We start from the raw sequence: 18,769 nt of genomic DNA on the forward strand, positions 1-18,769 counted from the left end.
AGTCCCCCGCTGTCCCGGGGTTTTTTAAAAACCTCTCCGCCCCCCTGCCAGGCTTCGGAGCAGCCTTCCGAAGCCTGGCGGCGGGAGGAAGTCCAAGGACAGTGGGGAAGACGCGCTTCCCCGCTGTCCCGGAGATTTCCCTATGGGCTGTCGTCTTGCGAAGCAAGCCCATAGGGAAATTCGTTTTGCGAAGCGCCTCCAAAACGGAAAACCCTTTCGTCTAGCGGGTTTTCCGTCTTGCGAGGCGTTCGTCTTGCGAGGTACCACTGTACTGTTATTCTCATTTGTTCTGTGCGAAACTAGCTTGCTTCCACCTTTCAGTGTTTTTAGGCAATTAATTCCTAGCAATGAAATCCTAGAAAGCTAGAGTGAAACACTCATTGTTATCTAAATTCTTGGTTTGTTTTTAAGCCTTTTCTGCTTATCTTCTCTGGTGGGGAAGTGATCACTGCCCCATGGGGGGGGGGGGGGGAGATTTCCAGAATTTTAGTGTGGTTGCAACTAGGGAAGTGTGTCAACTCAGAAACAAATGGTAGTAGCAGACACAGAAGCTCATGAGCTTCCTCATTCAAGTCTTATTGCATGGGGGAGGGGGAGAAGTTTCTGAGTTTCTAAACATCTTAAAAAGTACTTTGTTAATGCCACTAAAGTCCTCTATTATTATATCGCAGGGAGCAAGACTGTGGCTGAGAAGGTGTGAGTTATCCCAACCCTACAAAGTGGCCCAGTGTTGTGATAACACTACCCACACCCTTCCTTAAGCAACATGAGTATGACAACTCTGGAGTGTAGTCCAGTGTTCTTAACTTGGTTTTATTTTATTTCTTTAGGGAAATGCAGTGGGGTGAGGTGCTGTGAAGTTAATTGTAGCAGCAGTGCAATTAGTTACGGGCTACAGGAGGTGAAGGGAGTCTGGTTGGGGGGGTGGGGATGAGGGTTTCAGTTGCATTGTCTGGATGCCAAGTCTACCTAGCAGGTCAACCCATTGTGAACCCATGGAGCTGTACAGCTGGAAAGAAATTTATCAGAGGCCAGCTCTACCCAGGCCTCACCACTGATCAGTCACCAGATCTGCCAGAAATATTCAACCTTCTCAAGATGCTAGTTATTTGGCATATTTGCTTTGTTGCCCACTTGGGGAAAAAATATTGCTGTCTCCAATGTAGGCACCTTATCTGCCTAATTTGGCAAGGTAGGATTTGAACTGAAGTGTTCCAAACTAAATTCCCACCTTCCAGCCCAGTTGTTATCATTTAGAATAAAGTAATTCTCAAACATCAATAGCACTTCAGAATGGTTGGACGCAATTAAATCATTTGAAATGAATTTCCCCACTTGTTTGTGCACAAAGGCCCCTTTCCGTGGAACCTCATTAATGAATACTCCCATTACAGATGCAAAGCTTAGGTTAATCTTAGAAACCAAGTTGCACACTCATACAGGATGTTTACTCAGAAACAACCCTCACTGCATGTGTGTGGACTTACTCCCAAGTGTGCACAGGCTTCAAGACTTTAACTGCTGTGCAACGCCAACCACTCTCAAATGCTGAAGGACATGTTATTTGCTGGCAAATCCTCTCCTGTACACAAAGGACTAAAGACACTCCCCCAAGTTTCATACATGCTGGTGTGGGAGATTTTTCTTCCTCTCCGCGCCTTCCTTTTTTATTCCCTTTATCATGGAGTAAGCATTTTGTAGCCTGGAGTATCTGCCGCTGCTATTTTGCTATAGGAAGAAGGCAGTTTACATCCTTACTTTACCTTCCTGCTAGTGGAATGCCCTTCAGCCACAGCTTGGAGGCTGGCCTGTTAGTAAACGGCACAAACATCTCTTGGCATGGGGCAATGTGTGCACAATCTCTCTGGAGCTTTTTCAAACTATGAGCTGGCTTAGTTCTTTTCTCTCTTACTTGTTTCAAAGGCTCCTTCAACCAAGAGGCAGGCCAACGCTTATTCCCCACATGGAGAGAGAAAGAGAGGACCTAGAAGCTTTCACTGGCTCTAATTGAAACAGGGATGATCAATACACAAAAGGTTTAATGAGCTTCCTCTTACAAGGCACTCCTACAAACATAGTTCAAACAAGCTTCTTCCTTTTTCGAAAGGCTAATTTATTTCCCATCGCCTGCAGGCTTCAGATCTAGCTTCTTAAGCCATAATACATGTTATTTATAAACTGTATAGGCTGCTTTTGGGGGCACAGCACACAGTAAGGCAACTTACATTATGATAGACACACACAATACAACAATGCGGGTGGCGCTGTGGGTAAAACCACAGTGCCTAGGACTTGCCGATCGTATGGTCGGCGGTTCAAATCCCGGCGGCAGGGTGAGCTCTCATCTTTCGGTCCCAGCTCCTGCCCACCTAGCAGTTTGAAAGCAGCCTTAAAAGTGCAAGTAGATAAATAGGTACTGCTTTATAGCGGGAAGGTAAACAGCGTTCCGTGTGCTGCGCTGGTGCAGGCTCGCCAGAGCAGCGATGTCACACTGGCCACGTGACCCGGAAGTGTCTGCGGATGGCGCCGGCTCCCGGCCTCTAGAGTGAGATGAGCGCACAACCCTAGAGTCTGTCAAGACTGGCCCGTACGGGCAGGGGTACCTTTACCTTTACCTTTAGGCTGCTTTTGGGGACACAGCACACAGTAAGGCAACTTACATTATGATATACACACACAATACAACAACAATCTCCCCTCAGTTCAAGTCCAGTAACTTTGCTACAAAACAACAAGGGTATGATTGTAGAGTGGACTAAAGGAAGGGGATTACAAGGCCAACACCACTCTTGTGTCTCCTCCAAAACGAAACGAAATGCACTAGAGAAATACAACAAGATAATGCTCCGGCAGCCACCACATTTATGCAAATTAAGGATGCCTAAAATATCCTGCAGCTCATCCGGCTTTTATCATCTGTACAGAACCATCAGTGAACATGGCACCTTACAGAGAAATATAGCAAATAAAGAAAAAGGACAGGTCTCTGCCTCAAGGAGCTTCCAGTCTAGATTGTGAAGTATGAAACAGCTGGGAGGGAATGGAACAATAGAGGGAGATACGATAGGGTAACTGAGGAGGGCGGGAGGATATGAGATGCTACATTGAATCGACACAAGCAAATGATATTACACATGCTTAAGCATCATTTTGCTCGAAGAAAGGGACTGAGATATCGAGCCAACGTTTTCACAATATGACGTTTGAGAAGGGATTTGAATGAAGAGGGAGATTTGCCTTCAGTAGTAAAAAAAACACCCCAAAAACCACAACCTACCCATTCCTGCTAGGAAGAAAAGATTTGGCATGCAAGACTCAATAACTGCAATCTGTCTCCCCATCAGCTAGGAACAATGGCACAATTAGAATCCCAGCTGCACATACTCAGCCTCTTGTCCCGGCTTGTTATAGGGATAGGAGGAACGGAAAAGAAAGTTGTTATTCCTTCATGGAGGACACAGGAGGTCCCAGTGGGTCCTGCACTAGATCAGGTCATGTTCATCCCAGTCTCAGCTTTGTTAGCATGAGAAGATAGGGGAAGCATTTTTCCCTTCCCACTGGGAAAATTAAAGCAAGGATGTCAGTTTCATACACAAGAGAAAGTTTTGAGTTTAAGGGAAAGTTGTTTTTAGATTTGATTTGGGGAAGGTGTGCCAGCATGTGCAAACCCTCTTCTGGAAGTAACTGCAGAGGGCACCTACCAGGGAATGCAAACGACCCATGCACCTTGGCACTGCATGGATTAGTGACCTCCTTCAGAAACCACAGGGCCCATACTGCTCCCTTCACGCCACTCCACAACTGTGAATGGACAAGTTTGCATTTCAGGTCTATTCCCTTCCCTTCCTACATTCTCTTCTCATTCTCAGCTTGCAAAAAAGAAAAAGGAGCAACTGCAACTCTCTCCCACCCCCACCCCTGTGCACTCCATGTGGTTATCTTGGCAAAACTGCAAAGACTTAAAGGTTAAAGAAGCACATTTTGGGATGGAAAGAAAAGTGTAAGATAGCTTCAAAACAGCCTTGCCCCCCTCCAAGAATAAAACAGGCCTCGGCATCCCCACAACCACCTTACCCTGCTGGCCCCATGGCACACAGTAGGCCTCAGCACAAAGGCCTGCATACATTGTATTTCATTGCAAAGTTTGCCCAAAGGGAAATGAGTTTTACAAAGGTTGGGTGGTTGCCATTTGATCCATTCCCAAATGAAGCCACACTGCATGTTATTAAATCAATAACTTCCGACGCCCCTCCTTCAACCAAGAAGGGGCACCAGATATACCCTTTCTATAAAGAAACACCTCATACATCCCAATACACAGAATACTTTGCCCCACAGCAATCCTGCACCCGTAACTCCTGTACTCTAAAATTCCTTGTCAGAACAGTTTATTCCTTTTCAGAACAGTTTATTTGGAAACCTCTCTGCCTCCCTCCCTCCTCCAACACACATTAAAAACAAGGGGGGGGGATACACAGCCCCATTTTCTGTTTCCTACAACCCACCCCTTCATAAGTGGCAGAGCCCCAGCAGTACCGATGAACATAGCAAAACCCAGAGGGAGGGGGGCAGAGAGAGGAAGAAGTTCCCAGAGGAACAGTTAGCAGAGTTTAAAAACCAAGGCATGTACAAGTCCAGCACACCTACCTCTGGGGCTTATGTTCTGCAAAGACAGGAAAACCCAGGCACTCACACTGTGCTTTCTCAAGCCAGATGGCTAGATAATAAGTAGTAAAGGGGAGGATGGGTTTGGGAGGGGGGTGGATTACAGTGAAGTTTTGTCCCTTCTCTTTAGAGTGCAACGTACACTATGTGGAGAGAGGAAAAACTGGGGGTGGGGTGGGGAAGCCTCAGAGGCAGAAATTAGCACACTCGGCTCCATTGGCCAAATATTTACAAAGAGATAGCTGTGAGGCACAAAGCCCTTTTCTTTCTGCAGCGAAGAAATCTGGTCAAGACATGGAAACTGAATTCCCCTAGTCCCTGGTTCTCGCTAGTTTCAGGGTCCTAGACATGAGGCTCACACGCTTTCTGCACCCTTGTCCTTCCCTCCCCACCCACCCCCAAAAAACCACGCCACGCCACATCACACCAGGCACCGCTAAACCTGAATGGGAAAGAAGCTTGAATCCTTCCTTCCTCGCAAATCCAATTGCCTTGTCATAAAACAGCCCACAAAACACAAGGATTTCTTTCCTTCCTCCAGCCCACCCTTCCTGCACCCCCCCCCACCATGCACAAAGCCAGAATGGCAACGCAACCTGAGGCAGGAAGTGGGGAGGAGAGAGAGAAAGCAACCTATCTGCAGTTGCAGTGCAAAGGGGTAGGAGAAAAAAGTTTGAATTATTTCAAAGAACAAAGGCAGTTTTGAGGAGACTCACCCAAGCAGCTGAAAACTCTCTTATTCTCCTGGCTGTGTTAGCAGAGAAAGACCCGCCCCCTCCAGGGTCACATGGTTCAGAATGCTAGTCAATGATCAAAGGAGCATTGTCATTCTCTGAATAATGAGCATCCCACAGTGCAATGGAGGTAGGCAGAAGCTGGGAGTGGGGGGTAATTGCTGCCCAGGGGTGCAGATAGCAAAGACAGAGCGGCTAGAAAGGGGAAAGGTCCAGACCCGGCTGTTTAAAAAAAGAAAACGGCTGGACAAGTTCTCCTGAAGGCAGCACAGTGTCTTCAAGGAGGAGATGAGGCTTTGGTGGTTAAAACTCTCTCATGGCAGACTCAGAAACTAATATCCTGTCTTCAAACATGTTTACTTTAAAAAAGTAAATGTCATTCATTTCAGCGGGGCTTGCAAAAAAAAAAAAAAAGGAAAAGCAGCATGCTTAGGTCTAGGTCTGCAATCCTCTGCACTTTTTTTTCAGGGAGCAAGTCCTGTTGAATTCAAGTAGGCCATTCTACAAAGTAAACATGCACAGATTGAGCCTGTGTATCCTCTCCCACCAAGGGGAATTTGAGCTGGCAAAGACAGCCACAAGCTTACTCACAGCAGAGTCCTGGTAAGGTTCTGCAAGCCTGGTCACAATCCTATGCACACTCATGAAAAGCCCCACTGAACTCCTAATAATAATATATTATTTATACCCCACTCATCCGGCTGGGTTTCCCCAGCCACTCTGGGTTGTTCCCAACAGATTAAAACATCAAATATTAAAAACTTCCCTAAACAGGGCTCAGTGAAACTTACTTCTGAGTAAACATGTAGAAGATCAAAAGGCTGCACTTCAAAAGCATGAGTGCTAATTCAAAGCAGAAGATTAATGCCAGTGAAGAGCGCGCGCCCCAAACCCCAACATACATTTATTCAGTTTTACACACTCACAGCAGCAGCAATGCAAAAAAGCCAGTGAAGAAAAGCAGTTGGGAGCATGGGAATGGAAATGGCAAAGCTAAATTCAAATCCCATCTTAATTAGGCTAATGGTTTAGGGCAAGGTCATTCTCTGGGTAGGTCTACTCCACAGGGTTGTTGTGATGTTAAATTGTTGCCCCAAGGTCTTTGTATAACTAAGCACACATGATCCCTATTGATATCTCCCCACCACCACGCCCATTCCAAGGCTGGCCCCCTCACACATAAAGCATGGATGCTCATTTCTCCCCCTCCCTTGCCAAAGTCCTCCCATCCCAAGACAAAAGTACAGGTATCTCAAAACACAGAATGGGAAAGCAAACAAGGCTTTAATGGGGTAATGTGGAGGGTGAACAAAGAACAAGCCAAATGCTAGCACAAATGGACAAAGTGAAACAATGAAGATGGAAACTGAACTGGCTGGAGTTCAGGAGACTGAATGACTTCTTAGGGTGAAGCAGTTGGGTGGCAGAGGCATTCTTAACTGGAACACAGGACTGGGTTTCCTGACTGCAGACCTAAAGCTGATGAAGGCCTGATCCAGCGCATTAAGTGTGCCTAACCTGACTGATCCCAATGGGACTAAAGGATCAGACTTCTTCCTCAAAACCAGTTGTTTTTTATTTCCCTCACCTTCTTGGGATGCATGTTTTGGACAAAATTATGTGCATATTTAGTTTGGAGTAAATATGGCTGTTAAGGGAACTTTGCCAAGTTGCTAGCTGTTGAGGAAAGCAGCTCTATAAACACGAATGCTTGCTTTAAAATCTGTCTGCCCTTTCAACCAGGTTTTCTGTACACTGGAATTCTTTTTCCCCCTGCCCCACCCACCCCAGAAAAAAAGCCAGGCTTTTATGGTTAGACGAATGGAGTAACATTTGGGAAACAATTATTTTGCTGTTTGCTCTTTATATGCCACTGAGCACAGTAATTGTGGTCGTCTTCTAAAAGAAGGAAGAATCTGCCTTTTCAGTCTAGTGGAATGTGTATGTATCAGGAAGAAATATAAAAATGGTAGATCAGTTTTGAGAGAAACATTGGGGGGGGCAGTTGCCATCCCCTGCCCAAACAAATGGGACTTCAAAGCTCCCTGTAAGATAGGCTAAACAAATTACAGAGGGTGATGGGATTGTTTTGTGTTGTATTGCTAGAAAGCTACACTGCAGTCTTGGTGCTCTCCAAATGTTGCTGGCTGGGGCAGATGTGAGTTGTAGTCCAACATCTTTCATGAAGGGCACAAGTTTGGTGAAAGCTGCTATGCAGGCAAAAGAAGGGATGCTTTCATCAAATGCTGCAGGCAAGAGCTTGGAGACTTGGAGGGGACCTTTCATCATGAAAGCTAGCAAACTCACACCAACACATTTTGGACCTGTGTATATTCTAAGGTTAGGGACGCGGGTGGCGCTGTGGGTTAAACCACAGAGCCTAGGACTTGCCGATCAGAAGGTCGGCGATTCGAATCCCCGTGACGGGGTGAGCTCCCGTTGCTCAGTCCCTGCTCCTGCCAACCTAGTAGTTTGAAAGCACATCAAAGGGAAAGTAGATAAATAGGTACCGCTCCAGTGGGAAGGTAAACAGCGTTTCCGTGCACTGCTCTGGTTTGCCAGAAGTGGCTTTGTCATGCTGGCCACATGACCCGGAAGCTGTACGCCAGCTCCCTTGGCCAATAAAGCGAGATGAGCGCCACAACCCCAGAGTCAGCCACGACTGGACCTAATGGTCAGGGGTCCCTTTATATTGTATGGTTGGTGGTTCCCATCTCAGGTAGGATGCATCCTATGAAGCTTTATTGATGTGAGGCTTTAAAAAATATATTTTATTGCATTGTGATTTTAAATAATTATACTACACTGCCTTCAGGGGAGGGTAGGACAGAAACCATAAGATAAATGAATAACAGGCAGAAATTCAACAGAAGAAGCTTTCTCATCCCATTATCTGATGCAGTGAAAGCCTCACTTCTTGAATTTGTGTCTGCCATGTAGCCATTAAAGAAACAGGGCTCCTGCCTCTGAAAAGGTGACAGCTCTGTTTACACACCTCTCCACAAGCATGTTATTTGGAAATGTGTATCAGTGGAGCATAGTACCAGGCAACGTGTACCAGAACTCGGGGGCGGGGGGGGGGGGGAATGTCTACTCTGTCTTTCAAGAAGCTGAAAGGAAAAGCAGTTGTGAACAGGCCTGGAGGTAAACTCAAAAGAATTTGCAGACACAGACTAATGGGGCTTGGAAATGTTTCAAAGTTCATCTAATGGTCCATTCTCCTACAGCACCAAGACAAAAAATAATAATAATTAAAAATCCAGGGAGCAGCTATAAGTTGGTGAAATATTGCCTCTATGCAGAAACTTGGTAAGGGGATCAAATGGAATTTTGTTTTTTTAGAGGAAGGGGAAAAAATGGGAGTGTTAACTGATAAATAAGTCAAAGGCTGTTAAGCCAAACTATGAATGTCATTATTCAGTTTAAACAGGAAATTTGCTGCATTTTGACCTGTCATGCTATGCTATGGGCTGAGCTGTTCCAGAGACTGCAGCAGCAACAGAAAGATAAGGTTTTGGTTACATTTAAGAGATGTACAAAGATAGCAGGCTGCTTTCAAGAACAAGTAACAGGGTTGCTAAACCAGCCTTACATACCCAGTATAGGAAGCACGGAGGGGCCATAAGTCAGCGACAGAGTACATGCCTTACATACAAAAGGTCCCCAGTTCAATCCAAAGTATCTCCAAGCCCCACCTTGCCTGAGACCCTGCCTGGAGAATTACTGCCAGTCAAAAGGATCTAAATCCTATGAACCAACTCCTGGCTCAGATTCGCACATAATTCTCTTGGAGTCCATATCGCTCCATATGAGAGCCTGATGACAGTGTATAAAAACAGTACTAGCATTACTAATAACACCTTTTCACAACTTTTGCAAACAAAATCCAAGTGATGCAATGCATCAGCCAGGAGGGCTATTGTTTACTAAGCTTGGAGATTCAGGTACAGTACGTCATGTTTCTCTAGCTTGCTTATATACTGTATTTTCCAAAATAAATTGAATGAATAAGAATAAATTGGAACACATAAAAACAAAGGAGGATACAAATTCCCACCTATTACAGGCACCAACAGAGCGATCCTATACTCGCAGTACATTGGGACTGGAGACTTGCCTGCTTCCCATCCAAAACACCACCCTGTTTCAACTTCTTCAGTTGAATGACCCTGTTTGTTGAGTCTTCTGTCCTCATATCTGGGGAATTCCACCAATATTTTTTCTCTCTCTCTCTCATAGTGGTGGTGTAACTGGCATTCCCCTTCCTGCTTACTCATAGATCTTTCAGTCAGGTACTGTAAGAATAGCAATCATTTCCCATCCACCCCCATGCCTCACTCTGAGTTTCATTAAAGGATTCACATGAGATTTGTTGTCAGAAGTGTTTTGAAAATCCAGGTACACAATGCTTGCTGGACTCACTCTTTCTGTATGCCTGCTGACACCTTCAGTCAGATGTCAAATGTCGGTGATGCAAGGTGCATGCTGATTTCACCCCTGCAAGGTTTGCTCTTAAAATATAGCCACACTAATGCTTCCTATTAAATATAATAGTCAGAACTCTAACCCTTTCAAAATCTGGTGTAAATTGTGTACATTCCACTGCTAAGGAGATGGATTTTTTAATTTTTAATATACATTATTTCAGTTAACAAATTTCAGAGTTTCAAATCTGAATGAAGAACTGTTGAGCAAATACCCACATGTTCCGCTGACTTCTTGATTTGTCATTTTCTTCTGAAACATGATCTTTTGGCTTCTCTATTTCATACAGTTCTTCAGAAGCACTACCTGGGACTCACGTTATAGAACTGGGAGGTGAATTTTTTTTAATCGAATATGGGTGTAAAAAGTTGCACCCCACAGCGACAAGTGCTTCCCACTGTATAACGTGTGCAGCAGCCCTCCATAAGACCCATATATAACACTGTGTTGCTGTGTTTGCCATCTAGTTCTGGAGAACTCAAAAGTCTCTGCACACTGCTTTGGCTGGCCTAAAAAGGGTACTGCCGTAGTTCGGAGTCAGTGTGGTATAGTTGGCAAAATGCTGGCCAAGGATCTGGGAGACTGGGTTCAAATCCACACGCAGCTATGAAGCTCACTTGGGTGAACTTGGGCCAGTCACCTTCTCTCAACCTAACCTACCTCTCAGGGTTGTTGTTAAGACAATACAGGAACTCCTTACAGGAAAGGTGGAATATTAACACAAGGATTAATCAATAAATTTCAGCAATATAGGGTCATTCTGAAGCAGAGGATCGGGCCTTATCTCCCCCAACCACCATAGCCCAAATTTGACAGGTGTGGGGGGCATCAGGTGTCCCAATGTTACCTGCACCATTTGAAATTATACTGTATGACATGTATGGTGCTTTGAAGCTGCTACTGTCAGCTGATGATCAAAGTGTCAACATGCTGCCTATGGCTCCCTGCAGGCATGGATGGTCATCTGATCACCTCTGCCAGCAGAGATCTGTGCACAACATTATGGGAGCCCTAACAATCAGTTGACCACCAGGGCCTGAGAAGAGCAATGTCAGGCACTATGCACTCTGTAGGCAACCCCAAGCAGCTGGTCAATGGTGCCTTCAAACCCCATTTTGGTCCAGCCATGACTTTACCTTTCCAGCACCTGACATATATGGCATCAGGTTTAAGGCAGGTGGGCAGGGCTTGGCCAAAATAGCCTCACTGGCCTAAAGTGGAGTTCTAATACACATAAATACACACTACTGCTTCAGTGCTATCTCATGCAAGGCTGTGTGTTGTGTGCCTATTAACTCTATCCAAGACAGGGTGTCGTGTCCCATTTCACCACTTGAGGTGAAACAGGAAGTGCTGCTTTGCCCTGCCACTGCTCCCACCACCTACCTGCTCCTGCTGCTGCCACCACATGCCCTGCCACATCTGATGTGGGAGAAGGAGCAGCACCACCCCTGGCACTGATTTTGGGAGAGATTGCACCCAAAATGGATGTGGTTTTGCCTAAAATCAGTGCCAATGGCAGTGGCACTTCTCTGCTGCTGGTGGAGGTGGCAGGGCAGGCAGGGCACCCATGGGCGTGCCCTGCCTGCCCTGCCACCTGAAGCAGAGGCCTCAGCCTGCCTAATGGCTGAGCCAGCTCTGATCCAAGAGCGGATATTGTCTGTACAAAATGGTATCTGAACTGTATCTAGTGGGCAACCAGCCAATAACAGCTCAGTGGGGGGCTAATATGAACAGCTTGGGGGGGGGAGGTCTGTTTGGTGATTATGTTGCAGCTAGTCAGCTCAGCTAGGCAGTGTGGGAAGAGTGACTTGTCGGGAGTGACTCAAGAGTGCCAGGCACTCTGCTGTGCATAATTATGCTCCAAGGTCTGAGCTGGGATTGCTTGATATGTTTGGATTTCCCATAGATGTATAGGATCATTAGGATAGTTCGCTCTGACTAGCCTTCCTGTTTGCTTCTGCAACAGGTTTATTCCTCAGCTTGCCCCATTACTGCTTCCTGTTTCTCACTCCTACACCCATCTCGAATGCTCAGTCCCTGCTTTCTCTCCCCATGTCCATCTGATGCTCTGCAGAGCCACAATGGCCACCCTGTAAGCAGCCATCCTATGTTCAGTCACTCCTTCCCAACTCTTGCCACCACCACCCTTCCTGTAGTAGTGGAAGAAAACAGTGGGTCAAATATGAAATGCAACATTCCTCTAAAGGTGTCACCGCATTTTAATTCAAATTTAATTGAGATTTCTTTGATGAATAGAGCAGGTTGGTGGGGATGGTAGAGCGGGGAGAGAATGAACCAAGATCACCTAATAAAATGAAGCCAAATTCAGTCGGTCAATTCAGAACTGAACAATTCTGCTGAGATCTCTGCATTATAATACTGAACCAGCTCCTCCATTATAAGTCTGCAGGGCATGGTTATGCTGAATTGGCTCATCACAGAGGTTAAGGAAAAATTAAATATGCTTATGAACAAGGACAGCCTCTCACCTCCAGAGGGCAGCTCAACCCTTCCTTTTCTGCTCCAATGGAGTTGCAGGTTTGTGAGCCACTGGGCAAAGTATGGTTTCCCAGGTGCAAAACGTTCAGGGGGACACCAGTGAAATACTTGGAGAAGCACCAGATAGAAACTACACAAGAACACAAAGGCACCCTAGGTCTTAAAGCTAACTAGGGTCACAACTTTGACTCAAAAATGCACATTCACAAATATCCTGCGCTTTGAAAAAACCTTCAGAAGCCTTTGAGAGCTTCTCTATTATCAATAACTGCTGCAGTTTGGAAAATTCCTTTCCTTGTACTGATGGGACCTGGAATGCTGCCCTAGGAATTCCAAGGTAAGTAAAGAGAAGAACCAGGCAGTGGCGGACTAAGCAGTTTTACACTTGTACAAAGAATCTGGAGAGGAGAAAAACAGAGTTGCTATAGCTCCATGTTGTAACAACTCTGCTGCATTTCTACAAACTTTGTGGCAATGTCAAATTGGAAGCTGTGTTTAGCCTCTTGCCTCCTTCACACACCGTGTCGGTACAAGGGTGGCCTGGTAAAGCCAAAATGAATAACTGGCTGTTCACTGCAATGACACAGAAATCTATTGAAGCTCATGTAGTCTGTAGGACAAAGACACAAATCCAGGTTTTCCTACTTTCTACATATGTCCTTAAAGTAAATACATAAAACCTGTCTGAACCCAGTTGTTTTTTCATTCAGCCTCCTTTTGGAACTTTTTAAAGATTAGAGTGAAGCTAGGGACGGAACACCTTTGACATGATGAGTTCTGATGTTAGCATTGCCAATCAAAATGCAAGCACTATAAGGAGAAACTTGCCACAGTATTCCATGGTGATGCACTGGAAGGACTTCAAGCCTTGCTAAGTTTTTCAATGTACTAAATTCTGTGATTTTTTTTTAAAAAAACACTTTTTCTAATTTAGCAAGAGAAGATCCAATAAAAGAGAGATAATCTCACTACTTGAATAATACAATCCACAAATTTACAAACTTGGCACATTTAAACTTCAATGGGCTTAAGTCCATGGAGACTAAACCTAGCGCAGCTATGCATGCACTAGGTTTGCAATTTGCCTTTCACAGGCTCTAGATCACCCTCCAAATCCAGGGCAAAAGTATTATTTGGATATGTTCACAGTACCATTTACTCCACAACCAGGAGCTCCCACGGCTAGTTTTTGAAGCCACAGTCACATAATGTTAGCCACAATCTATATTAACTCTGTAGTTTCTTTAAAATACTGCTTTTTTACGCTTCCCCACTCCCTCAAACCAGCTTCAATCCAGCTATAAAACTTAAGCTTCAGAATGGTGTGTACATTTGAGACAGCCGTCGCACATGTGCAGATGAGCACACATGCACAGACAACAATTTCACACGTAGGAGTTTGTAAACTGCTTTGAGATTTTTCCTACAACCCAGTGGCATATGAAATCAATAAATCGGAGTTCAGGGGTGTGTGTGTGCAGGAGCAAGGAAACCAAAATGGTCATGTGAAGACGTCCCTGGTCCCTCTCTGAGGTGAGACCTCCAGGTATATAAATTCAATCAATCAATCAATACAACATTGTGCAAATGCACTTTAAAACAAAGCAGATGGAATGACTTTGCTGCATCTTAAAGCGGTAATGCGAACATGCCCTCTGTCCCCTGGGCAACAATACTGCAAGTGGCCCCAACATTCCCCATCCCACTGTTTGGGGTTTGTGTGTTGCCTTGTGTGCTGAGAGAGTCTTATTACATCCATTGGGAGTCAATGGGAACCATTCTGTCTTAAATCCAAAAACTTCTGAGCGGAGTTCTTAGGGGCTTGGGGATATGTGTCAGGACAAGATTTAAAGAAAAGGTTTTTGTTTTAAACGGTGTATAGCTTTCCAAGATAGTTTACATCTAGCAAATTCTGTCTTGCCAGCAGATAGCTCTTGGCATTGCTTTCCCCCTTAGAACTTGAGAGCTAGTAATAGAGGTTACTGGCTACTAGCGTCAGCTATGAGAAAGGAAGTCCCTTGGTTCAAATATCACCTCAACCACAAACTCCACAGCTGCCTTTACATATGTAAGCTACCATTCTCTCTTCTTCAGCTGCAATGTGGAGGTAATTACTGTATATTAAAACGCACTACATAAATGTTAAGTATTATCAACTTAATGGCTGGAAACGGTGTGCTTTTCCTTCCCCATTCACCAAGCGGCTTGGCTTTTGAGATCTGAGCTGAGCTGCGGCTGGAGGGTGGAGGAGAAGCACTCGCAGGTTCGCTGAGGTCAGGGGTGCTCTGCTCTGAAGGTTTTTCAGTTGCTCAGGAAGGATGTAGCTTTTCTTTCTGGTGCACTTTGGTTTTAGCCAAGGGCAACATCCTGCTTCTACAGCAAGGCCTGCAAAGAGAGGCCTAGAGTTTGCAGCAGAGCAACCAGATGGCTCTTATTTTCAGGGAAACACTTTCTTGTAGAGTGCTGAACCTTATCCCAGAGCACCGCAGCACCACAGGGCATAGCGGATGTATCCCTGATTTCACAACATTCCCAGCTTCAAAGCAAATGCAATGCAACTCCAAACAGTATTTCCCATTTTGGGAAATCTTGACCAGAGAGAAGCTCTAGCCTGCGGCAAAACCATGCCAGTTAACAGAGTACAGGCTTGCATAACACCACCAGACACCTTAAGATTTTAAAATGAAATAAGTTAAAATGTATTATGAGCCTATGTTTTGCTTACATACATATATATCTCTACTGCAACACTTTTCCCTTCCCCTTTCTTCATATTTCTGCAGAGGGCCCGGCAGACACAAAAACTGCTCCCCACCACCACCACAGTCTTAACAGCACATCCAAACACACTCTGCACAGCCCATATTGTACAAATCCCAATGCAACATGATACTGATGACCCCACATCCCCGTAGGACTGCCTTGTATTCACAGTGTTGTACAGAATAAGGGAGCGGGGAGTTCCAAATGGTCCCCATATATTATGTCAGCTTTACATCTTAAGAAAGGAACGGTGGGATATTCCTGGGGATGGCCTCTTCTTTACAAAAAAGAAGAAGGTAAAGAAGGTATGCCAGGCAATAATACAACAGTTATGGAGAGGGCCTCGTTCCCCTTTCTTCCTAATAAATGTCAGAGCTTTAAAAACGGATACAATTCCAGCCACTCTCTTGATCTTTTTATATGCCTAGTAAATCTTCAGCTGAAAAGCCCTTTCCTGAAATCCTTACCTCATGCCCCCAATAAAGCGCACCAATTAAAAAACATGTTTTCGTGTTTCTTAAATGTGTGCCTGTAAGGTGGAGGCAGGGGGGTGGGAGAGGTTAACCAACACAATGGAAAGCAAGCATGGGATCCTGCTCTGGACTCTGCATCAAACTGGGACCTGTCCACAGCAGGCTGTGCCTGCCTCTTCTCTGCTTGGAAGGATTCATGGAGGGATGTTTGCATGGTGGAGCACCCCACGACACCCCTATGGGCAATTCATTCATGGTCAACCCTGGTAATTTCTCTAGAATTTTATGAAATAAAGAGAATTTTAACCTGTTTAAGTACCGTATTTTTCGCTCTATAGGAACTCCCGCCGCACTCCGAAGGCTTGCGGATAGCTTCCTGAAGCCTGGAGAGCGAGAGGGGTCAGTGCGCACCAACCCCTCTCGCTCTCCAGGCTTCAGCAAAAGCCTGCATTCACCCCAGAGGACGCACACACATTTCCCCTTCATTTTTGGAGGGGGAAAAGTGCATCCTATAGAGCGAAAAATACGGTAGTTCAACTTTTTGTATGTTTTAAGCTACTGCTGAAATTTTTCTTGAGTCCATTGGTTTATCTCTTTGTAAACTGCTTTGAGTTTTGTTTTTGTTTTGTTTTAAAATCAAACAGATGTCAAGGAAATAAACAACTACCTGACTTTTAGAAAACATCCAAAGGCAGCCCTGTTTAGGGAAGCTTTTAATGTCTGATGTTTTATTGTGTTTGGGAGTTGCCCAGAGTGGCTGGGGAAACCCAGCCAGATGGGTGGGGATATAAACATTTAATCAATCAATCAATCAATCAATCAATCAATCAATTAAATAAACTAAGTGGAGGAACAGGTCTGCCCCTCAGAGAGGTGTTAGCAAAAATGAATGAGAACAGGATGATGTGCTTTGCCTATTTCTGTCCACAGCCCGCATGTAGAAAGGAACTAAGCTCCCTTCAAACCAAAATGCAACATGATTGCAACACTTGAAAACACAGAATTGTTTCTGGAAAAGAAAATGGTAGCTTTGTAGAACTGGCACTGCTACAGGTGACACACAATACTCATTCTGCAGTTGCAAGAAAGCCAACTTTTAGCATGGCAGCAGCTACACCTTGGAATTCCCTACCTACTGGCACCAAGCAAGTACCTCAGCTGTACTCTTTTCCGTACCTGCTTAAAATATGTTTGCTTAGGCAAGCCTATTCAGACCTGTAGATGTTGACATGTTTAAATCTTTTTTGCTGTTAGTTTTTATCATATTTAACTGTTTTCAACCATTCTCATATACATTTTTAAAAATTCTATTGTTAAATGTTTAAAGGTTTTAAAATGATTGAGCATTATATAGATTTTGGTACATAAAAAATAAAAATAAAGGAGGGGCTGCTTCTCACAGAGAGCCTGGTCCCCATCAGTGTGAGTCTTGATTCATTGTAATTACACCTGAAACTTGCACACATACAAAAAAAAGTGGGGGGAGGGAGAGCTTTTCCTCTTTGTTTCCAAGTACAGTGGTACCTTGGTTTACAAACAGCCCTGTTTATGAACTATTCGGTTTACGCACTCCGCAAAACCGGAAGTAGTGTTCCAGTTTGTGAACTTTACCTCAGTTTACGAGTGGAAGCCAAACGGTGGAAGGGCACCAACAGCAGGAGGCCTCATTAGGGAAAGCGCTCCTCAGACTTCAGGAACAGATTAAGTTCGTAACCCGAGGTACCAATGTAGCTTGCTATGCACTGTAAACCATACTTTGTTCTCTAGTGCTATTGTGAATCTTTTAGTATCTTCTAGGATAAACTGGACTGCTGAGCTCAGTGCAGGAGCTTCTCATGGTGATAGAACTTTGCACAATTAACTGAATCATTATAAGGGTGTTGCTTCCGCTAAGATGTAACATCTATCAGAGACAGGATATGGGACTGGCCTCTTTGGTGTAACAAAATCCTCTTTCCAACTCCTAAGTTTCCCTGCCCTTCCTCCAAGCTTCCCTTCTCAAAATTTATCTCTCAAACAGTCCAAAGACATGGTATAATGCATATACCATGAGGAGGGGAGCTACTCGTCTTCTGATATTAAGCCTCAGCCAGCTTTGTTTAGGATCATAGAATCAAAGCCAGAAGAGACATACAAGGAAGTCAACACTATGATCCAACCACACATGTAGCCTATGTCCAAATTGTTGTGTACCAAGTAATGATTGAGAAGTCCAGGTTGCACCGTGCCAGAGATGCCTGAAGGTACTAAAATGCTCCTAGAAGGCTCAAGGAGATGAGCTGTGTGTCAGGAGAAACAGTGGCTGGAGACAAAGGGGTACTAAACAGACAGGGTATCAGTGCCAGAAAGCATGTGGGACATTGGGCAGATAGCAGCAGCTCAGTCTGTAGTGGAGAACAAGTTGTTAAGACTCAGGAGCCAGACCAGGGTCAGAAACCTTACAGGACCAGGTGGATCCCTACTGGCCCCTTGAATCACCTGATCCTGCTGAGCTGATAGCTGCAATTCTGTCCTCTGGCCATCTGCCCTAGAGGTGCTAAGGCACAATAGAGAATAGGACTCCTTATGGAAGATGCCGTCATGGCACAGAGAGCAAAGCACCTGAGCTGAGAACTCCGGTGCCATACACCATGCTGCTCAAAATAAACCCTACTTCACATCACATACAGAGTGTGAATGCTGCTCCACCTATCAGAGTGCAAATCTTGCTCCCAATCTCATGGCCATGAATCTGCCTGCATGATACAGCGTCTCTCTTCAGTGTGGCAGATTTAGAACCCTTTCACACTTTGTGGAACAGTCCTGCTTGCTATGACTATACCTGTCTTGGCCGTTTTCAAACATTTGTTTTGTGTGTTATTAAACACACAAGGAGGGAAAGTTCTGCCCCATCACTCCTCTGCACACACAACTTAGAGGGTGACTTTTGGAGCCTTCCTCCTGCACATTGTGTCTTTCCTCTTGCTGGCCTTCACCAGGTTGGCATCATTACGCAAACTCTTAGTTCATGCCAGGACACCCTGGAAGAGGCACCCTCTTTGCCTGGAGTGGATACCCACACAGCTCTCATCTTCACCAGCAGAGCTGTCATGAAGCTGAGCAGCGGCAACACTCAAAATGCACAAATCGCTCGGCTGAGCTGGGCTG

General features: G+C 45.0%; 1 protein-coding gene across 6 annotated transcripts in view; it reads right to left on the reverse strand.

The window, feature by feature from the left end:
* SEPTIN9 (septin 9) overlaps nt 1-18,769 on the reverse strand; it is a 212,887-nt gene that overhangs the window by 46,150 nt on the left and 147,968 nt on the right. The window contains exon 1 of one of the 6 annotated variants that reach the window (XM_028717051.2): nt 5,382-5,538. The exons of 4 other annotated variants lie outside the window; for them this stretch is intronic. The gene's annotated coding sequence lies outside the window, so the exon portion shown is untranslated. Of the gene's footprint in view, nt 1-4,647; nt 4,969-5,381; nt 5,539-18,769 lie in introns of those variants that run through there. One more of the 6 variants, XM_028717052.2, reaches the window with a different exon arrangement.

The sequence above is a fragment of the Podarcis muralis genome, chromosome 2 (assembly GCF_964188315.1).
Source record: "Podarcis muralis chromosome 2, rPodMur119.hap1.1, whole genome shotgun sequence".
Classification (NCBI taxonomy): Eukaryota; Metazoa; Chordata; class Lepidosauria; order Squamata; family Lacertidae; genus Podarcis; species Podarcis muralis.